This window comes from Pseudopodoces humilis, chromosome 7 (assembly GCF_049639895.1).
Source record: "Pseudopodoces humilis isolate 2021_Gansu_Grassland_sample_001 chromosome 7, ASM4963989v1, whole genome shotgun sequence".
Classification (NCBI taxonomy): domain Eukaryota; kingdom Metazoa; phylum Chordata; class Aves; order Passeriformes; family Paridae; genus Pseudopodoces; species Pseudopodoces humilis.
In genome coordinates this window covers 7408002-7432212 of record NC_142206.1, presented here as the reverse complement: position 1 = coordinate 7432212, position 24211 = coordinate 7408002, and the positions used below count along the sequence as shown (strand labels likewise).

Genomic DNA, 24211 nt, shown 5'->3' with positions numbered 1-24211 from the left:
CCATACGTCATTATGGCCATTAGGGAATTCCAGAGTGCTCCAAGTTTCCCAAATCTACATGGCTTTAGATTAAAATGGAGCCATGGTTTTGTGCTGAGCTGTAGCATAAAAGGCCCTGAATTTGGAAAGCAGTGAGCTCCATACTCACACAACCTGTGGAAATGTTTCAGGGGGCATGATGACATGAGGACAAAATGCTTGGATTATTCAGCACTTGAAAACTAAGGGCTGATGATCTCGTTCCTCAAGCACACCTTCAGAGATTCCTCTTTATGGCATCATTCCAGGCTGATTATGTACAAAGACTGTCAAACACAAAATATTTGCTCAGTGAAACAACAAGAAAAAAACAGAAAAAGTTTATGCACTCCATCAGTCTGACACATTGTATACAGAAAAAAAAAAAAAAAATTAAAGGCGATTATTTTGTTTGGAAGATACTCTCTATGGAGTGCCACCCACTATGCCAATTGACTGTGGTGGCTTTTGTGGCAATAATATAAACTTATGGTCATCTTGATTTGTTATTTTTTTTATTTTTTTTATTTTTTTAGGACAACCTGTACCTTCTTCCCCTGCAGACCTTAAATTCCCAAAACATTATTTAAAATCTGAGATTCAACGGAGAAAGTGCAGAAAGAATCACATAAACACCACCCTTTTTGGAACTTTCAGACAGGCTTTTCTTTCTCCACTCAGAGACAACTTGTGAGTTGCCTTTTATAATATTATGATAGCAAAGGCTACTTAAGTGGACAGATTGACAGATAAGAGAAAACAAAAATATTTTTCCTTTGAGAAGACACCAGTCTGCACTTAGACAATACCAAAAGCCCCTGCCAAGCAGAAACAAGTTTAGAGGTCAAAACCTAGTGCCAGTATTGCTATCTTGAATAATCACTGTATCCAACGAATGCCTTTGCTGCTGCATTAATATTTCTTCTGTGATGAAGAAAAAATGCAGACTGAACCTCATAGGATTGCCAGATGTCCTGTATAATTAAGAAGTTATGTTCTAGTGGCCAGATCTAAAGCCTTATGAAAAGCCTTTATGATATGGCTTTTCCTTCATTTCTGAAGTAACTGTTGTTTTTCTGAACACACAGGAATCAAGGCACCCAGAAAAAGTGGTTATTATGCAGATAAATTGTACTTTCCATGCACAGTTAATCTATGTATGCACAGTTTAGTTCTCTGACAGCGTCCCAGATTTTAGCATCTAAACTCTGGCAACCCTAAGACATTGCCAAATTTCTACAGACAAAGAAAGAGTCTGTTTCAGCTCCAGATGTGATTGTGACTAAGGATCTACTTCTGACCCCCCTCCTCTCTCCCACTGACCTTGGCAAAATACTTGTAAAATGGGACTATTTATATTCATGAGTTGCCCTCTCAGAACTGGCTCATTACTGCATCCTCAGCCCCTATACAAAACGATTACTGGGGGTAAAAGATGCAAATTTGACTTTTCTGATATTATTAACATGCAAATGTTGAACCAAATCTCTACAGGCTGGTAGGAAAGGAAAAGAAGTCAAACTGCTGAGAAATCAGCATCTTACAGAGTGAGCAGACACAAGCTGTCATTCTGAAGAGCAGAGTTTGCACTGATGAAGGCAGGAAAAGCTGTGAGATGGTTTCTCACAGTTTAAAAAACTTGAAGAGGACAATGTAGTAAATGACAGAAATTGCTTGCCACAGAAGTAGAAACAGCTTTACAACTAGATACTCATTGGACTTCATCAGTTCAGACCTAAACCTTCAGAATATATGTCAAATGATGAAATCTTAAAAAAAAAAATATACATATCTCAAGAGACTTTTATCATCTGTGTAAATCTGTCAGTCACCTGTGACACTGTGAAACTAATGGATCAAATCAACAGGATAGAAATTGCTAACTCAACCTTTAATCAAACCAAAGAGAAATGCTGAGATTCCTTACATTAATGTTGTAATAAATCGAATCAACCCATTTAACTTTCTTATATGTGCTGTGCAAGCAGTAGTCCAAATTTTTTTGGAATATTGACAAGAAAATGCAAAGTAAGCATTTGGAAGTTATGAATAAAGTAATAAAAGCCCTAAAATTAAAATAAACTTTTGAAGCAGCAGGATGAATCCCAAACTCTCAACATATATCCCTTGTAATTCTAGGAAAAGTGAATTACCAGGTTCCTCAAATGGCAGAAACAGGGTGATAGTGCCTGACTCAAGATATGAGGATTGCTGCAGTTTCACATGGAGGTGACTCTACCCCAGCTCTCTGGGACATTTTCCTAAGCATTAGGGCCCCTCAGACACAACTCTTAGACAATTAGTGTGGCTTGAGCTGCTGCTTCACAAATGCTCCTACAGAAGCATCTTACTCTTTTTAAAAACCAAAATAACTTCAGGTTATCACCCCTCAGAGATAATACACAGGGAATGTCTAACTGGACTGGAAATAAAAGCAAATCCACGGGCAATTACTGCAGAACAGCTGATGTACCATAAACCAGCCAAGCCATGGCAACACAGCCACCCACACAGCTACACGATCATGGGATAAAAGGTTAACTTAGACCATTTTAGAGTAAGGAAACAATTAGTATTTCTTTCTATTCCACACTTTCAGTGTGACCTCATATGTTCCTTACTGTAAACCTTCCAAGCTGTGATGCAGATTAATTTTCTAATGTGTTTTTTATGATGATATTTAAAACAATATCTTCTCCAAGACAGATAAAAGCATTATGAGAAATACTTTAAAGACAAAGACAGAAAGAAAATTTAAATAGATCGGTTATCAGCAATAGCAATGCTGTGTCAGGCAAAGAATCTTTGTTATTGGGTTTCTACAACTACAAAATGACCCTCTCTAACCATATTTTCAACTCTGAAACAAAACAAGGCATAGCCCTTGAAGTCTCATCAACTATAGAATTTATTGCATATCTCTCATTACCACCACTGATTATTTTCACCAAACACATCCAGGTTGTACCTGAAAAAGAGAAAAATGATTGCTGGAAAAGGAAAGGTTTTATGATAATCCTGTGCAATGGAAGAGATTTGAGGGCTTTTAGTATGGTAACATTTCAGGCAAAGCTGCAAAGCATAGATGCAGGTTTCTTAAATGCATCACATGCTTTACTGCACTTAAAACTCCAATATTTGAATTGAAATATATAAAAATCCCCTATACAGTCCAATCTAGATGGCATAAAATATATATATATATATATGTGTGTGTATTTAATAAAGTTTAATAAATAAAATTATATTAGCAGCACTGACTTTGCTCTAGACACTAAAAATGTTACAGTTAATGTTTTAGAATCACAGTACCACTGCCACGTGCTGGCTGATGTGTTATTAACAAAGATTTCGATTCATGACTGACAGAACTTGTTCTGTTGCAGCAGAACAATTAATGAGCTGTCACATTCCTTTTTGGTGATGCGTGCGAGTAGCTCATCATCACTTACTCCAGCAACTGGAAAGCGTTTGTCAAAATCCCATGGAGAAAATGCATCTCTGAAGTTCTCAGTCACAGAAGGTAGCCTCCACTTCGATGCACTGATTATGTTTGGGAAACATCATGCTAATGTGTGTGTCCAAATAGAAGAAGAAACGAGCACTCTCAGTGTCAGAACATTCAGACTTTGTTCTAAGGGACTTGCAGACGGGCAAATGGGACAGGAATTTTGTCTGCCCGCAAGGATTATAGCAAGTGTGAGTTGTCACACTTGAAAAACAAGAGATCAGGCCCACAGAAAGAGCAGGGTACTCTGCTGCTTGATTGTTCAGGGTACAGCCCCGAAATTGCTGACTACACTTGAAAGCTGCTCAGCCATTTTTCTTTTCACTTCCTCTGCTTTTGGTATAGTGCCTCCCCTGATAACACCTGAATAGTCACACACATTCTTACAAAGTAAGTAACAAAATGCTTGCCAAATATTGCAGCACTTTACTCATCAGTACCTCAGATTAAAAAAGAAATCTTGCTAAATTTGGATGCCTAACTGAATGTTCAGTTTCTTTCACCACAACTTAGACTTCAGCCACTCAAAGTAGGATTGATGGACTTCAGTTACAGCAAGGAATGGTTCCTGTTACTGCAAAACAGATCCACAGTCACAAAGCTCAAACCTAACAAATAACAAAACTGAAACACACACAGACAACTAGGAACCACTTGGGAATAACAACATTTTAGAGGAAGGCCAAGGATCTCACACACACAAAGAAATTTTGGTGACAAAGTCAGAATAAAATTCAGTTCTCCAATGTTTAACTGTTTCACGATGAAGTCCATCTCTTCTTTTTTTTCTGATCTCTAACTCAATTCTTTACACTTACTTGTGGTCACAGAACTGGGAACTACAGCAAGAAAACAAAACAAAACAAAATAAAATCTTTCATTGCTTACCATGATGTACCACAAATTTCAGTATTTGGAGGGAAAAGGGGGACAGAAGAGGTGTGTGGAATTATATATTTAGAAGTGGCAAAATAATAGACATTTTTATTTCCAGCATTATTTAATTTTTTTCATCTTTCAGAAACACAGCCTATTTTAACTTTTTTTATTGCAATTTCCTAATTGTTCTCAAAGCACACCAAAACTCTAGAATTCCACCATTTGTCATCACACTGATAGAGTGACAAGCCAACAGATTTGTCCCATTGGAGCAGGGAATGGCAGAAGTCAGGTTAGGGCTTCTTTTTCGGATGAGTATTGGAGAGCACCGAGAGCCTTTCTCAGAGGGAGATGGTGTCATCCAGGTTCCTAATGTTCCTCAACAGGCTCAAATATAAGATTTTATAGCCTCATCCATTCAGCATTAACCCAGACCCACCCCATCCCTCCTTATTCCGCTTTCATTCTTCAGATATCTCCAGCTGTTTACTTCCCGAGCCTCTCACCAAAACCACCTTGTCTAGTATGTCAATCTCATTACTCCAGACATAAAATTATCCCACCCTCATTCAAGCTCAAACCACCATTTGAGACTCCTCTCCTTCAATCCCAACTTCTTCCCCTCTGCTTGCCAAAACTTTGGACTTATTTTCTTCTCCACACCCACATCCCGTTCTTATCCCTACTGCAATCAAATCAGGCAAGACAAGGCAAGGGAGAGACAAAGCACAGAGGAAACTGTTCAGTTCTGGGGCACAGCCCAAGCTCAGAGAAGAAACTGCAGGCCAAGTCCACTTCAGATCAGATCATACACATTGTGATTAAGTCCCCAGGTACTCTGCTATAAAGATAAAAGAAAATGGATCATATGCAAAAAAAAAACCCATTTTAAAAAATAGAGCTGAGAGCAGAATTTCAGAAAGACAACACCCCACACATCCTTGCCTTAAAGGCCATTTCTCTTCAACTTCCAGTCTTGTCCTACAACAGAAGACTTTGAGATAATATTCAAACCAATGAAGGTAAAAGAAAGAAATAGAAAGGTAAGTTTAGCCTGTGTGTCAATTTAGTAGCTTTCTGTTTGGAAAAGGGAGGCAAAGACAAATTAGATTGTAATTTAGAAATCAATTTACTAATCAATTTTGGCTAGACAGGCTTAACAGAAGCTTGACTTCACTTCAGAATCCTTTATCTAATCCAACAAATGTGATCTCCTATGTGCAGAGCTAAAAAACAAACCATACAAACATTTACTCAAGTACATCTATGTTCAGCCCAGGTTTTATGTTTCCGTGATCCATGGCATTATTTAAAAATGAGCTTTACAAGCTTGTGTTTTGAGTTGTTCAAGAGGGACTCCATGCATTCCTATTAACAAAATGCATAAAGTGAAAGCAACTCCTGTACCTACTGTATATCCTGTAATTCTTGCCCCTGTTTTTGGCATTCCAATCAAACCACATTCTTCCAGCTCCTCAAATTCCTGATAACTGGTAATTCAGGTGACAAAGTGGAAGGTGCACAATCTTTTAGAAATCCAAGCAGACTGTAGCAGATGGATCTTCATTATCTACAAACTTGCACTTCCTTCAAAAAATTCTCACAAGCTTGTTTGATGCAAGACTTACAAAAGCAGTGTTGACTCTGCCCCAAAACATCTTTCTCTGAAGTGAGTCATTTAACATTTGTTATGATTTCTACCAGTTTCCCTGCTATGAAAGTCATAATTATTGGCCAACAGCTCTTTAGAGCTTTCTTGGAAACTTTCATTAAATTGCTTGCATTGGCCAACTTGCAGTCAACAGGGACCTAATCAAATTTAAGTAAAAAGCTGAACATTACATTCATAAGTTTGGGTGGTTTTTCCTCAAGTGTCTTGAGAACCTTGGACTTGCATTATCTGGATCTGAGAGTTTGCTGCTCTTCTGCTGGCAAATGTATTTTGCAACACTTACATTTGACTTAAAGCCTCTAAAACATTGCCTGTAAGCTTCCAGCATAGGCATTTTCTCCAGATTCTCCCACCATGAACTTCTTCAAAAAGAATATTTTCTTTACCTGCTCTGGCCTCATCTTGTGTGGATGGCTCCTTCTCTTTATGTGAGCCTGCTAGTCCCATAGGCATTCTAGGAGGCTCCAAGTTTCTAATAGTATTTGTACAAATACTATTGTACATTAATATTTTTATATATAATATATTTTATATATAATATTTTATAAAATATATATAAAAATATATATTTTTAAATATATTTTCTACAAGTTGATTGCCAGATTATTTTTGATCTGCCTTGAACTATTACATTTATTTTGTCTGTTCTTAATGCAATTATTTTAAGAATACTTACTTTTTCCTATGAGCCCTTTTTAGCATCCTCTTTAATCATGGCATTTGTCTTTTTATCTTTACATCTTGTTCTGATAAATGGCATGCATCTGCCTCAAGTTTCCAGTATGATGTGTTGGAATAGTCCAGATATTGCCTGCAGGGATTCTATTTCATTTACTTTCCCCTTTTATTTTAAAAGTGTTTCTGAGCCCAGATGTAACAGATATTTTGCCTTCCACTGCTCCAACATGAATTCTGAATGATCATTGACACTACAATCATTACTATCAGAGAAATATTCTCTGATCACTATTTTGAAGGAGATCCTAAATATATTCCTCAGGAAGAAGCTATCAGTTGTGTTTCCTTTTCTGGTTGGCTGCTCCAATAAACAATCATTGATGTTATCTAAACATTTCATCCAAGCACCCCACCTTCATGCAAAATCTGCACAATCTACATAAATACATGTTTAATTCATGTAGTCTTAGAATTTTTAAGGTACCACAAAATGCAAGACCTCAGAGGGGAGAAAAAACTTCAGGTAAAATTAATATTGATATTACCTCAAACTCATTCAACCTCCAACATTTTATAATTATCTGGATTCTTGAGACTTGTGAGATTTTCGCTATTCTTAATCCCACATGAAAGCCAACTTGTAAAAAATGGCAATAGTGTTCTTTGTTTTGTTCAGACTCAAACTATGCTAGAGTGTTATTTCTTCCCATAATATCACACTTAATTTCTAACTTTCTGAATAAAGCCTGGCATAAAGGACTATCCAACTTTTTAAATCCTGTAACATGAATCTAGTGTACTACTGATGCAATGAGGAATTGTTACAGACCTTAGAAGCATATATTTTCTGTTGCAGTGTTTAGTAATGATCTCTTAGTGGTCCAGTCCATCAAACAGCTGCTTCAACCCTTATAATAATGAAGATATTAACAAGCATCAAAAAAACTTTTTTGATTTTTTTGATGAAAAGCCCCAAAGAGATGTCAGTAACCCCTTCTGATGGAGGAGAATGACACCTAGCAAGGACCTTTGTTTGTGTGGCAAGGTTTTGTGGCAAGCAGGGGGGCCACAGGGGTGGTTTCCGTGAAAAGCTGCATGTGTGCAGTTTATTCATTCTATATTACATACCCTGTAGTGAGGGACAAGAATCATATGGTCTCACTTATTTCTCCAGTTTAAGAGATGCAAATTTCTGATAGTTCTATGTGGGACATTTAAAGGAAGGCACAGATTTATGCTGCTCAGCAAAATATACTTCAAAGCTCATTCTATCATGACTTCCTTCAGCAACCTTTAAGAGCAGCATCCAAAATCAACAGAAGTTTCAAACCAGGATAGGGATAAGAGAACTAAATTTAAAACATCCACAAGAGGTTTAATTTTGAAGAATTCAGTGATTGACATTAAAGGTAACTAGTACTGCAGTCAGAGGGCATTGCAACAGAGTTAAAGCATATGAACGAACATTTTCCTCCAAAATTCACAAGATTTAATCAAAATGCTGAGGTAAACATCAGAGCAACTAGAAGTTTGTGCTGTGTTATCAGAAGTATTCAGGTTTCAATGACATTTAAAGGCACAATGTGACTTGAACACACAGTTGCTGTGACTGCTGTGCTACAGAACGAGAAAATGTTATAGGCACCTTAAATGCCTCTTTCAGAACTCTAAACATTTATTCTGTTCCCACCACCTTCTAAAATACAGATTTAATATGTGCTGGTAAGTTTACACTAACACAATGAGACAACAGACTGTTCCAGGTCCTGGTAATAGAAATAAGTCTTGATTTTTGCCACTTTAATTCCATGAACAGAAAGATGGGATATGTAATGAAATATGGCCTATTTCTACAGTGACAGGAGAGTTATGAGCAGTCATCAAAGGTACTGAGATGTTTCCAGTTCGTTCATAAAGCTAGCAGGAGCATGCTAGAAAACTAGAGAACTGTAAGCTAAAACGCTCAGGCAGTACTAGCTCAGTAGCCACTGAGTGGCTGGAGTTCAACATTGACTCAATACTTAAATATTTGCTCAGCTCCTTTCCCAGGATTCACAGCCTGAGAAGAATTATGTGCTACTGCAAACATGCCCTCAGCAGTACCTGCACGAGTTAGCTGTGTCTACACAAAACTTCACACCAACAGGTATAGTCTTCTAGGATAATTCTGCTTGAAAGGAACCTCAAGGGGTCACAGAGTCGTCGTGTGTCAATAGCAGATGTTTTCTATGAAAGAACAAACGTTATCCCGTGTCCCCGTCTCACCTTGGAGCAGTTGCCAATTTTATTTCCCTTGTGATAAGTTCCATTTCAAGCCTCATTTCTCTCAGGGTTAGAACTCCAAATGTTAATGAGCAGTTAAGCTCTTACACCAGGGGTGGAATTCCCTTTGCAACTGCTGTTACCCAAAGTAGGAAGACAACCACTGGTTATCCCAAATAGTTCAGGACCAGCTGATGTACACAACACGGAAGACAACCAATAATTTTTGGCCAAGATGAACAGTCGGTTTCTGGAATAAGGCAATGAGGCAAAGCTACCAAGAGCAGAGAGAGAATAACTAATACTTCAGAAAATATGCTGTGAATCCACTCTAGAAACACCACATAAAACTGCTGGATCCAAAAAAGAATACAACAAAAGGAAATCACAAAATAAAGCCTACATGTCCAGATTTACCTCAAAGACTACACTGGGCACTAACACACTGAGCTGAAACTAATTCTTTCAGCCATATCTAGCGTAGGTACAAACCTTTCCCTATTTTTGGCGGCCATATGTGATCTATCCCTCACAGAAGTGTTTATTCTGGGATACAGAGAAAAACAAAATCATCTTCAGTGCTTGTGTACAAATATATTTGATTTGTAACTTTATAAATGCACGCTATTAGCCAACTTTTCTGTTAATTGTCCAACACATGCTAACCAAACCCAAGGTGTATCTGCTGAGGTCTCCTAGCCTTTCAAGGTGTTTCTGAAGACAAAAGCTTTATAGCTGCCCAACCTTATACCTGGAATAAAAGCAAAAGTCATATGAAATCTAGGAAGAAGACATTTACAGGATCAGAGAACAAATATGTATTTTCTTAATCTTCATACAAACAAAAATAAAGTCTCACTGATAGCCAATTATCAGTGGGAGATTATTTCATTTCCAGCATCTCATACTAGCATACACATCTTCCCAAATTATTCTATTTCCTTATTATAAAAATCCAGCAAATAAGTCATCAATAAGTTATAAAGAGTCAGCATGGGTATTCTTGCAAATCTAGAAACAAATACTTCTCAGTCTGTCTATTATAAATCTACAAAGAGCAGGTTATGGATTGGAGCCCAGTTACAGTTTCACAAATTAACAGAATATACAGGATGGTAACTATGAAATCTGAGACCAGAATGGTCGTTATAGGCTGTACTGCAATTAAGAAATATAATAAAAGCCTGTTGCTTTGTCTCATTTTAAAATAATTACAGTTAAGTCACAGGTGTTTTGAAAATTTAATTTTACTATTTTATACCCTTAATTCAAGAAGAGGTTACAGTAACTGCCTGAACTGTTTAACAAATTAAAGAGCTTCATTTTAAAAAAATCATTTTAGAATTTAAATTTGTTTTGTACAGTATCCCAGAGCAACATTTTGAAACTGGAGTATTAAAAGATCACAAGTCATAAAAATGAACAAGGCACCAGTGACCTTTTCTGTCTATAGACCTGTATCTTGGGATCTGCTGCAACTGCTTTTTGAACTCAGTGACAATGAAAGCATAACTTTTTGAATAATCCATTTCATCACAAAATCTTCAAAAATTTGCTGTCTGTGAACAAGAGCAGAATAAATGCTTGCAAAAACTCAAGACTCTATGTCCAAGGTGCACCCACTTCTCAGGAATTATGTAAAGACAGTTGAGGTAATTCCAACTGATCTCACAACACCAAATCAACAACATTCCCCTGCAAAAGGAAACCAATGTAACAGCATGGTTAGCTCTGTGGGTGGATTTTTCTGCTCTTCTTTTGTGTCCAGGGGTTTTCCACAAGAATATCTGCTATCATTGGGCAGAACTTTGAGTTGCATCAGCCTGCAATAAAAAAATCCTAATGGCAAATAGTTCCCAACCTCCAGGAAACAGAAAACCTGTGTATTACTGCAATAATTATACTCCAAATATAAAATCTCATGAGTTTTGCAGTGTCAAGAGGGCTTCTGAAGCACCTTAAAGCAATTTTTAAATCAATCAGTTATTACCACTGCTAGCTGTCGTGCACATTACTACAGTGAACTCGTGATTGTTGCAAGTTCTGCCCAAGGAACTGGTCAGCAGAAAGTTAAACACATTTAGAGCACTTTTTTACAGCACAGGAACCAGATTCCACTAGCATGGGCTAGAAACTAGCCAGCCCAAACCAGAAAGGGACAGTTCTTCCCCAGCAGGTAGGAAGTAACCTGCTTTATCAAAGGATGCAAAGAGTTCAAATAAGTTCAAGGAAAACTGGACAAAGGAGGAAAGGTCCATACATTGAAAAGGAGACTGAACAGCACTCACAACTAAAGAACTAAACCACACCAGAAAGTCCCCTGAGCTGAAAACAGGTGAAAGCTGGGAGAGTGTAGGAAGGTGCTATGGGAGAAAAGAAAGAAGAGTATCATATGTGATCATATTTTTATCCTTCCATTGGCTTCTGATTACAGCTACTTTCTTTTCCCCCATGACTTTTAATGCACTTAATTGCACATTAGCCCTTGCAATGGACGGGAAGATGATAAGCAGCAACTTGTGATTATAGTTTTTATTGATTTTTCCCTTGGTGTGCTGCTTCTAGAGACACTGCAGTAGCAGGCAGATGCATTGGACAGACAGAAAAAGTTCTAATACACCCTTTGGCCCCAAAAGTCTGTTTAATATGACATCTTCAAGTCAAGGATGTAGAAGATATTTAACTGTTATGAACAGATGTTAAACTTGACCTTAGACAAGGATCAGAGATTAGAGACAGAATATTAAGATAAATGAACTCTTAGTCTGAGGTATTTTTATGTTTTAATACTAATGAAAATCACAAGTAACATCACCATTTGTTTAAGAGCAGTTTACTGAATCAAATGTCTTTTTCTAAGTCTGCCCTTGCTATTGAAAGCTGAAAAAATATCTGGTATTAAGAATGTGGTTAAAGGGAGCAGAGAACCTACCCTGTGAGGAGAGGCTGCGGGAGCTGGGCTCCTCCAGGCTGGAGAATCAATGGATTTTTGGCTTTGGGGACAAAAGTTCTGCTAGTGTCTACCAGGAGGCCATCACAACAACAAAGCCAGGCTGTACTCTGTGGTGCAGAGGGTGAAGTTGTGAGGCAATGCTGAAACAAGAGCTCAGTCTAGAGGCCAGGGAAAAAAGGTCTCACTATGAGGGCACACAAGCAGGGAGACAAGGTGCAGCAGAATGCCCAGAGAAGCTGTGCAGTCTCCAGCCATGGAGTCCTCAAGGCAAGAGGATAGCACAATATAACAGTACAGGACAAGTAAAAGATGGATGGGAACTTCAAGATGGGCAGGACTATCACCACAGACACATTCAAACCAGACCTTTTTTTAGCCTGACCTTTTCACCTTTATGCTTGCTAAGATCCTATGTCCCACAGGCACTTTTTTTTATTATTATTTTAATCTGATTTAAGTTTATTTGGAGCACTTGCACTTGTCTTTTATTTAGTTCTGAAAGTTGCTGCTTCTATTCTTCCTTTTATTCTACCTGAAGAGGAGATTCTATGCTTATTGTTTTTCTTCCTGCCCTATTATGCCATTCAGTACTACTACGACAAAAACACTTTTTGACCTAGCATGACTGCAGTCCTACTACTTTAATAAAAATATTTTCAGACAAAGAGTTTTTGCTACAGGTAATTTTGATTCATTGTGGGTGTGCTGCAAGTATATTCAAGTACAAAAAAAAAAATACAGCAAGGTATTTTAGCCAGCTCCACTCCAACTCTATTTGACACAAAGGCATGCAGTAAAACATTCCAAGAGTATCATTCCAGTTTTTCCAAATGTATAGACTCTGGCCAAAAATCTCTAAGTAAATATGTTTCACTTAAACTGGAAATTGTAAGCCTGCTTTCATTTCTAACAGCTCTGTTTCTAACCTCGAGATCAGGTATGTGAAAGCTTCATGCTATGACACACTCTCCTTTTAAATTCTCACTGTAACTGTGCTGCAGAAAAGAAGGAAAGCAGCTGCCCCTTTAAAGCAATAGCAAAGAGAATATATACCCTCCTTATCATCCCCTGCAAACGAGATACTGTGGCATATGCAACAGGAGATACAACTGCTAATCAAAATAAAATACATTAAAAAAAAAAAAAAAGGGGAGCAAGGCATTGCAAACAGTATGTATGCTTATTTAAAGCAGTAATCTCTTTGGTCTAATCTAGTTACATACTTTCGTCTTTTCTAAGAGTCTGCCCACAGCAGATAAACACACAAACCTTCTTGTGCTGCACCAACTGACGTCAGCAGTCGCTTAGGAACCGCGTTTGGTGCAAAAGTGGTAGTACCGAAACTATGTTTACAATTGAAAAAGAATGAAGTCTGCAGGGCTCACCAGAGCTCTGGGAAAAGGAGATACAAATTTATAAATGTAAACTGCAAAAGAGCTCCTTGAAAAACTCACGGGGCTTTCAGAGACGTTTTATCTGCTCAAATATCTTTTGGTGAATACCTAGAGCAATAGATTTATTTTTTATATTTTCAATGGTAAGGTTTTCACTCTGCCCAGAAAAAAAAAGAAAAAGAAAAAAAAAAAAAAAAAAGTAGTTGTCATTTTTGTCAGTTTGAAATGTAAGCTTTGAGCTTCTTTGACTTCTGTATAATCTGTAAATGAAAATTCAAATCCAGTAACAACTTTATTGGGTAACTGTTTACAGGGACAAAGCCCTGTTGTTCCCACAGCAAGAAAACAAAAGATGTCACAAAACAACCTGTACCAATAGAAATAATCATCCCATCACTATTTTCTAAGTAGTCAGCTGTTTAGGAAGTCTAGTATTTAAGGAACTCAGAAGTGGTGTATTTTAAATAGTTCAGTAGAAAAAATATTTAGATCACCCTGAAGAATAAACAACATAAAATTACACAGATGCAAAGATCCAATCTTTACAATTATGGAATTTTAATTTTGAATAAATATGTGTGAAAACTCTATGAACAGGCTTACTTATTAGTCCAGTGTCATTTACAAGTAGCCTGATACCTTCCACTCTATAACAACATTCTATAAAGTTTCTAATCACTTCTGAAAATCTATTGAATAAAGGAAAAAAAAATTGCATCCTCTATACAAGTTTAAAAAATGGCATTTAAAGTGCTAGATAGAAATATGATACCTCTAGTAAAGCACCCTCCAGCTCCAGTCCATGGAAATGAAGCAGTTTTCTCATCAGAGCTGGGCCTAATAGGAATGTACTGTAATGTTAGACATCATTACAGAGGGAGTCTGTATCCTGTGTCCTCACAGTCCTCCTGCTGGCTCTGAGAAAACATGAAGGAAGAAGCTAAAACTTGAGTGGTCAAAAAAAGGACACTGCAGAGAGGAACACGGAATAATTTGAGTCAATATCACAAAACCCAGAATGCTTATTTTCATATTCTTTTGACAGATATCCAATATGAAACCCCACATTCAACAGTCCTTCTCAACCCCTGAACTGTAATTATTTACTCAGACCTGAGAGCTCCAATAAAGAAAATAAAAACTAAACAAAAAAACCCAAACAAAAACAAAGCAAAACAAAAAAAATGTACAGAAAGAGAACACAGTCTGCCTAATATAATCATTACCTTAAATTTAGGAAGGCTAAGTGGAATATATGTTATATCAAATGGAAGTGATCAAAACCAGGGACATTCCCCCTTCACTTCTCAAAAAAATAAACCCCACCATCCATATAGAAAGTGGAAAAACTATAGAAAAGGCAATAAACAGGGGTAAACCTCTCTTTTTAAATAGTTAGTTCCTGGCATGCAAAGAGTTTTAACAACTCTCTAAAACCAAGATAAGCAAAAGGAGCAAGTAAAACCAACTTGATCTGAAGTAGATAATGACTGATTTTATTCATCTCAGTATTTTTTGGTATTCTATCAGGAATGGGAGAAAGCTCTGATTCCAGTTTAGGGGTGATTCCAACGTACCCCTAAAGAATATTGTCTCTGGATAAAGCCCAGAGGTAATTTGGACCAAGAATATATCATTATGATCCCAAACTGAAACATTTCAACACCATCCAAAGGTCTAAGTAGTTTAACTGGAAGCAGAAAGATCTGAAGAAAAAAAACTGCTCTGCTAAACTCAGGAATACCTTATTGATTCAGATATAATTCTGAAATCGCCTCAGCTTGCTTTGTGATTTATATGCCTGTACCTGGGCTCTAAAGTCAACTTTTCCAGAATTCTGAATTTACTTCCCATCACACCTCTCATCATGACAGCTGAAAATGGCATTGCCATTGCCACCCTTGGAGAACAAAGCATCACTTTTCTGCTGCTGTGTCTGGAACCAATCAGGGCGCTGAAGGGAACAACTTGCTGTTCAAACTGTCCTGTGAGAATTTTCAGGGGCTAGAGCACAGTTCCAACCGTGCTTCCATGGACAGTGGCAGCAGGAGATTCTGTTCCCCCAAGTCCCACTGCTGGGAAACCTCCCAAATAGAAACTTTCAGAAGCCACCTGGATAATCTTTTCAATATGACTTGGGATAGGAAGGAAAGAGCGAGAAACAAATGTCCAGTTGTTACCAAAAAATGCAGCCTGTGCACTAAGCACACACTACACAAAATTCTAGTCAGAATTATGCTCCCACAATGGCAGCTTTGTGACCCACAAAGAGGTAAGACTTACTGGAGGAATTATTTTGTTGTTCTAATAACTGGTCTTGGAAATGGCCAAGTTTTAAGTACGTGTCTTTTCCCCTTCTTCACCCTCTCCTTTGTAAATGTTAGCTAGTTAATTTTAAAACAAACAAAAACATCACCTCACTGCCTAAACAGATGACACATGCCTATGAGCAATGTAATAAACTATAAACAAAAAATGTCTTATCTGCAAGCAAAATGTGAACTTGGAGCTATAATGAGAAACATTCTTCACAAGCACATAAGTTCCATGTCTTAATGTGGGGCAAAAATAACTCTGAGCATCAGAAAAGATTGAGGAAAATGAGTGATAATCAATGCTAATAAATCTTCATGTTTTCTGGTCATTTAGTGAAAAAAGTTCTATGGAAACTCATCTTTTGCTTGAAAAGCAAGCTTCTTTGCTTCCTCCTTTTACCTGCTGTCCATTTCACTACTCAGGGCTCCACAAGAACAGACTGTGACTTATCCTCTAATTTCTGAATAGGTACAACACAAAATAAAATACCAGTGGGACAATTTTCCCTCACATCCCAGCAGCAGCAGTGAATCATGGCAGATCAAAACTTGTTCAAGCTCATCCTCCAAAGAAGGGCCATTGCCATTTCTATCCAGTAGCCTACTGCACTGAAAAACTTGTAGTCTCTGCAACAAAGGCACAGAGCATAAAAAAAAAATTAGCCAAAAAATAAGTCAACATTTCATTTATATTGGTGCTGTCATTGCTTGACAGCTCGTTTCCATAACTGGTAAAGACTGAGGAGCAACAAATTAAGTCCTTAAAACATAAAAGGAAATACACTGTCATGTTGCACTACATAAAAGAGCATCTTCCCAAAATTTGAATAAACATCTCAACTAGGAGTACTGGGACAATAAACACTTTTTCAGTAAAAGGGTAAGTGCCTCTGTGAGGACCACAAATGATGAAATCCTTAGAAGTTTTGTCTTACAACTGGATTACCTGGCAACTTGGAGCCAGATGTTTATCCTCTGTCAAATTTCACTGAAATAAGTAACGATTTCAAAGATTCTAAGGATGAATACTTCAGGCTGACAAAGTTGAGGCTGTTCAGCCTGGATAAGACAAGGCTGCATGAAGACCTCATAGCAACTTTCCAGTACCTGAAAGGGACCTACAGGAAAGCCAGGGAAGGACTCCACCAGGCACTGTAGTGACAGGACAGGGGAAAATGGTTTCAAAGTGAGAGAGAGCAGGTTTAGATTAGATATTTGGAAGAAATTCTTTACTGTGAGGGTGATGAGGCACTGGAACAGGTTGCCCAGAGAAGCTGGAAGCATTCAAGGCCACACTGGATGGGGCCCTGAGCAGCCTGGTCCAGTGGAAGGCATCCCTGCCCATGGCAGGCAGGTGGAAGTAAAACATTAAGGTCCCTTCCAAACCCAAACCCTTTTATGATTTTATGAATGACTGCATGACAGAGAGGTATTTGAATTAAACTACAATGCATGCACACATACACTATGTGTTGATATATACATTTGTTTACATTTACATTAAGGTCTCGATTAAATCGAGGGCTATATCCCAAATAAATTACCCTAGAGAAGTATATACAAAAAGGTCAGAACAGCTACTTCAGAGACAACCTGGGAAACAAACATCTGTGGTAAGGGAACAAAAATTCTTTAGCAAGTCCAGATACAATTACAGAATCATAGAATTTTTGAGGATGGGAAAGAACTTTAGGATCATCAAGTCCAACTAGGTTTAGCACTACCACCATGTTCACCATTAAACCATGTCCTCAAGTAGCCTACCCACAGGTTTTTGAACACTTCCAGGGATGATGACTACACTGTTCCCCTGGGCAGCCTGTTCCAAAACTTTACAACCCTGCTCATGAAAATATTTTTCCTAATGTCCAATCTAAAACTTTCCTGGGGCAACTTGGCCATCTCCTCTCATTGCTGGCTGCCAGAAGAAGAGATGGAGCCCCACCTGGCTACCATGTCCTTTTAGGCAGATACAGAGTGATCCTGAGCCTCCTTTTCTCCAGGCTGAACACCCCCAGCTCCCTCAGCTGCTCCTCACAGGACTTGTGCTCCAGACCCTTCCCCAGCTCTGTTCCCTTCTCTGGACTCACTGCAGCCCCTCAATGTCCTTCCTAAACTGAGGGGCCCAGAGCTGGGCACAGCACTCCAGGTGTGGCCTCACCAGTGCCCAGCACAGGGGACAATCCCTACCCTGGCCCTGCTGGCCACACTATTGCTGATCCTGGCCAGCCCTTGGCTGTCTTGGCCACCTGGGCACTGCTGGCTCATGTCCAGCTGCTGTCAGCAGCACCCCCAGCTCCTTTTCTGACAGACACTTCTCCAGACACTCTTCCCCCAGCCTGTAGTGCTGCAGGGGGTTGTTGTAACCTGACAGGACAATGTCTTATATTGGAATTTAACAGGAAAATAAAGTAGGAAATAGGAAATTATTTCTTCAAGACTTTTTGTCTTGTATCATTAATTTTATGGCGGCATATTTATGATTTAGCTTCTTGAGAGAACCAGTGCAAGTTCAGAAGATTCAATCTTGAAAGATGTTCAGAGGAAACTTAAGAGCTCCCAAAAACAAGTTGGTTAAGACTAGAAAAAACTACCTATAAAAGAAGTGCTGAATAAAACCATTCAAATAATTTCTCTTCAATGAAAAAAAAAATCTATATTGGTGGTTGAAAACACTGATGCAGAAAACTTCAGGTTTATTAACGCCATAAGACTGAGTCACGTTACTATGTTTAAACAATGTTGACTCCCACTTTCACACTGAAACAGTTTAATTAATTGCCTCAGGCCACAGAAAATAAGCAACTACTTTGCAAACTAGAAAATGCAGTTTCTCAGTGTGTATAAATGGTTACTAAAAGTGATTACAACTGCTTAAAGAAAGACATTCTGTACAGTTCACATCTGTTATCAAACTAGGAAGAATACTAAGCAGCATGGTTTAAATGTCAAAATGCAAAAGCTGTTATCTCATTTCAATAATTTTTAATTATATTTTTGACATTTGCAATTTTAATAACATAAAAAGTTGTGTAGCTCTCTTGAAGTTCAAGAGACCTCACTGAGAATGCAGTGTGAATATATAGGGAACTTTACAATATTTAAGCATCAAAATGGTTCAGTCATTAAACAAACAGATCTGAAAATGGGGTGGGGAAGGCAGGCATCTTCTGTGAATGTTGGACATTCTAATTTTATTTTTTTCCTTTTACAAAATTTTTAAATTTTGGGGCATAAGGAGATTTTTCTAAATCAAGCTTCAAAGTAAATGTTCTAACAATCATTACCAAGTAACCAGCACAGCAGAATGCAGCAATTCTTCAGTCAAATAAAACAAATCAAGCTACACAAAGAACTTAAAGAAGCTGTAGAATGAACGGCATTAATTATCATGTCACTATTCTTAATTTGCATATTGAAAATTTGAAACATTTTGAATACTTAGTTGAAATTTTCTGACAAAATATTGCCTTCTGAAAGTATTGTCTTTAAGCATTTTGTCAAAATATGAATCCTTTACAAGTGTTCCAAGAGAGACTAAAACTCTTCTTTACATAATGAAACCTTAAAATACAAATCTATGATAGCTTTTCTTTAGCATTTTAACAAAACAAATAAATCTGTAGTCATCTCATAAATCAAGCTATATATTAAATACCAAAGCAAACACTTAAGGTACTCTGAAATCATTTCTGTTTGGTGCTTGTTTCTGATCAATAGATAAAAGATTTACTTCTCCTCAACTCACACAGGGCTGTAACCAAGCTAATTAATTACTTAAAATCTGCACACAGGACACTTGCATTGAGAACCAAGCCTGTAATATATAAGAAAGACAGATTTTTTACTTGAGGCCGCCAGACAGTAAGGTTTAAAAAATAAAGCAGGGAAATCAGATTACAATTGCCTGGTCTGGCCTGGGGTTTTATCCCTGATGGCACTGAGCATTTACAGGAAACATCGGCTAAATTCACAGAGCATCCAACTTTTGATAGTTTGTCAGCCACAACGAGGAGATTTGGCAAAATATTTAAAGTCTTGTGGGCTACTTTTCCAAATATTTAATTTATCAGAAAGATTAATGGCAGAATGGAATTCAGCATAAAATATCCACCCATGCCCACCCAGTCTCCTGAGCAGATTTCACAGTATAGTGTGCCATTAGCAGCATTACATACAGCTGGTTTAGGGCCACCTCAAAGAGGAGCCACTGTGCCCCTTTCCTTGAGATATTATAGGGTCATTTATAGATCTTTACAGTCATTATTGTGGATGACTCTTGCCAAACTGCCTCAGTCAGTGAATAATTCTGCTCAACTATTTCTTACAAAATATTTCTAATCATGTTTTCAGTTGAAAAGTCTTTTTTCTATTTCAGCTCCTCGGTGTATTTCTGCCAACAAGCCATACTAAGGTCTTAGAGAACACATCCCTGGCAGTGCTCAGTGCCAGGCTGGATGGGGCTCTGGGTACCCTGGTCTAGTGGAAGATGTCCCTGCCCATGGTGGGGGGATAGAATGAGATGATCTTCCATTCCATGGTTCTCTGATATTCTGGGAATTCTGGTGACAGAGGACCCTGCACATCCTTCATACTTCACACCACGTTGTCTAGAATACATCACCATGAATAATCACTATCAAATAGATAAAGCCCTAAAAATTGCTTATTTGACATTATAAAATTAAAGTGTTCTAACTCCATCTTCTGGCTAAGAATAATTTATATGGAAGATCAAAAATGATTGACTGAATTCAGCTTGACATTAGGCTTTACTTACAAACCTCAGGCTTCTAAAGTTTCCTCTTTATGTGATTAAAGCTTTCTTTCCAGTTTATTTTTCACTTCCCTCTCAGTTCTCACAGGTTTGAGTTTGATCTTTGTCTTCATTTATGTAATCAACATTTTTGTTAGTGCTTTTGTTTAAAAAATGGGAATTTAATCAAGAGCAAATTTCTTCCTTATCTTCCTGAGAATTATTTTAAAAGATAATAATAATAATAATAAGGTGATAAGTAACAGTCCTTGTGCTAGGAATGCATCATTAGTTGCACAATGCAAGATTTAATGTTTCAGATTTCATAAAGGAATAGGGCTAACAGCTCCAAACAGCAGGGCCACAGATGTTTTCACACGATTTTCTCTTTGATCACAAACCTTGAACAGACAGTAGAAGAAAACACAAAAAGTTCACAAAAGAAACAGATACCTAAAGTCATTTCTGTCTAGTCCTCAGCAGCTGAACTTGTTCAAAAGCTGAAATGAGACACATGGTGCTTCTATCTCTGCTCCCAATCCCTTCTGCAAAAGATTGTCTTGGTGGTTTAATGAATCTTACACTGGTGATTCTACTGAAGGGGTGGCAGACTGAACAGATAAGCAGATAACACTACAAAATGAACATACTAGGAGTTATTATAGAAGCAGTAAGAGATACACAATTGGATTGCCCAGTTCCACATCATGGAAAATTGCAAACTGGAGGGAACAAAGGAACTGGAAGGGACAAAGTCATAGGAACTATTTGTCCCATGAAATTCAGTCTGGGCTTGAAATATTAATGAGAAACTGACATTTTCATCATATTTTCCTATTTCCTGCTGTCACGGATGGGAATTTTTGGCAATGTGAAAATTAGGAGCTGGAGGATTACTACAACGAGCTGGATAGAAGCTTCCTGACTTCCTGAAGCAGCAACTTACTGGAACTTCAGGTACCCACAAATGTCAGAAAAATCATCACCCAGAAACATCAGAGGGACAGACACTTGCTGCCTCAGCATGAGAGGATTTCCACTTCTGCACTCCCAGGTAAGAGCTTTTCTTCACTACCACGTTACACATTCAGTCCCGTAGATGGAAGCATGATGAACTGACGAGAGGCCAAGACGCAGAAGGTGACTCACAGAAGTGTTGTTACAGTTTTATAAAGTTTTCGTTTTATTTCGCTCCAACATCAGTGAAGAATTTTCACATAAACAGAACAGTATTAAAGCACTGTTTTAAAAGGGTGCCAAATATTCTGGTGTTTGGAAGAGCCTAATTCACAAGTGCCCTTTACCAGCTCATTCTGTACTGATGCACCAATGCAGTATGATTCTGTCTGTGACCATATAATCTTAAATTGTTCTTCAGACAAACCCTCTGCTCCATTTATGGACAAGTCCCACTTAAATATCTAAATTGCACCTTTCCATTCAAAGCCTTTGTGGAAACTTGGTGTGTGTTGCAAGCATGGTACCATATCTGCCTGCTTCATTTTAACTACCTGTTTGCCACATTTCAGCCATCCAACTCTGAAGTGCTTTGTTCCTTTACATCAAACAAACAGCACAGAATATATGGCTCACTGAAGATGTGGAAAAAGAATATAGAGGCTTTTGTGCACGAGGGGATGCTCTTTTGACTGATTTATTGGGAAGTTCTAAACACATCCACATTTTACACGGCAGTGCCATTAGTTCTCCTAAATCAGCACAACTTGGCATGGCCACAATAAAGCTGCAGCCCTGCCCTCCCTCTGCTGCTCCTTCCCATCCCTGGGTCACTCCCTCCCTTCTGCAGCAAAAGCCTCTACACAGACACGTGGCAAGGAGCTACAAAAAAGAACTGATTACTTTTAACACGGATTAGTTCCCCAATTTAGTTCGCTGTGTAGTCTCATGAATGCTTGTGTCAGCACAATGGGGGATGGTGCCAGGGCAGGAATGAGCAGACAGGGCTGGGAAGGACCACTCCTCTCCCTGTTAGTGCCATAAAGCATTCAGGGAATTGGAATATTTGGGTAGAGGTGTTCAGATTAGAAACTGTATGTCCAAAGGTCAATATAAAAAAACTCACTTTTTGTGGCTATATAGAAACTAAATCTAAATTGGACATAGTTCTCAGCATCAAAAAAAATATGCTTTGACCTCAGAACTCATAATTTTAATCAAGACTTGTGCTGCAATTGTACCTCCCAGCCAACAAAACCTGCTGTTGCACCACACATTTTACTTGGTGCTGCTGCTATTACGAGAAAAAAAAAAACAAACAACCAAAAATAAACCCACCCAAAGAAAAATCCCACCAGTATGTGAAGGAACAATGAGGAAGACTTGGGTGGGAAAATAGAATATAGCAAATACAGGAGGTCAGCATTCCAATTTTTAAAAAGTAAATAAATGGAGGAGGGTGGGAAGAAAGGAAGAAGGTACAGAAAAGTTACTGATAGCACTAAATCACTTGATTTTAAAAGTCATTGAAGTCTTGGCCTCCAGTGTGCATCTTAACAAAAACATTTCCTCTAAATGAGCAAAATAGACAAAGGATAACACTTAAGTGAAAAATGCTTATAAAATTACTATCCCAGAAGGAAACTGTAGAGCAATATGAAGACTGAGAAAAATCATCTGCAACTGTAATCTAGAGCAATGAGAAATAGAAACGTGCTAAAATCCTGTGGAACACAGAGCTAACTGTCACATTCTATGGATTTGTTAAGGACTCAAATTCTGTGTGGACACCAAAGACATTGGGAGGAAGCCTAACACTGAAGAAACTGGGAACAAGTTAGTTACTTGGACACAGCAAATAAATAAACTGTGAAAATCACAAAATAGTAAAGGAAAACCTGTGACATGCCAAGAAAACTTAGAGATGGCTGTGGCATGCCTCTGTTATTCCCCCTAGCTTTTAACCTCTGAAAATCCAAACCAAACAAAGAAGCCCAATGACAGGTTTACCACAGGCTGAAGTTGTGATGTTCAAGGGTGCAGACGTAGAGAAACTTCTTATTCATAAGAAAGAGGAAGATTTAATATCAGGAGAAAGGGGCTGGAGAACAGAAATATATCTACATAATTTCCTCTGTTGGTCTTAATGATTACATGGAAACAAAAAAATATTCCTGGCAAAGATAGTTTGAAAATAAAAAGACCTGGAAGAAAGTTATTAAATTAGACAATGGGAATACTAATACTAATAATTTTTAAAAGCCCATTTAAGGGATTCTGATAGCCATTTAGGAATAAGATGAGGACACTAAACAAAGAAAACATCCCTTTGTGCTGCTCAGGAAAGCACGGAAACATTCCTGATGCACAGAACTTTCCATGCAAGGTGATCTGACTGCTGGCCATTTTAGCTTCACACACTTCAAAAAAACCCAAAAAACCCCCAGAAGACTGTCAGTCACTTTCTTCATGTTTTCAGTGGAATTTTCTACAAAATAGTGCATAAGAGTTGCAAAACCACTTTGTTGATTTGTAAAAATCACAATCAGAAGGAGATGTTAGAGACCTTAATCCCTTTTCTTTCATAGCACCCACTTCTCTGGTTCTGTTACAGAACAAACAGTATGAGACAAGTTGACTTGTCATGACACTGACAGATATAAACCAAATGTTTCCCCAGGAATTGGACAAAACATCACTGATTTTGCTGAAAAACATGCAGTCTCTTACTGCAATGCCTGAAAGATGAAATAGCCAAGTAGCATCCAGTTCCATCTGTTATTACAGACTTATCTTTTGAAACATGCATGTATACCAAA

The 24211-nt window shown here is 38.0% G+C and overlaps 1 protein-coding gene and 1 non-coding gene across 2 annotated transcripts in view; both read right to left on the bottom strand.

Moving 5' to 3' along the window:
• Window positions 1-24211, bottom strand: part of PDE3B (phosphodiesterase 3B) — an 82043-nt gene that overhangs the window by 40320 nt on the left and 17512 nt on the right. The gene's annotated exons all lie outside the window — the stretch shown is intronic.
• Window positions 11565-11752, bottom strand: LOC148183958 (U2 spliceosomal RNA). Its single transcript, XR_015773043.1, has one exon. It is a non-coding gene; the product is annotated as a U2 spliceosomal RNA (small nuclear RNA).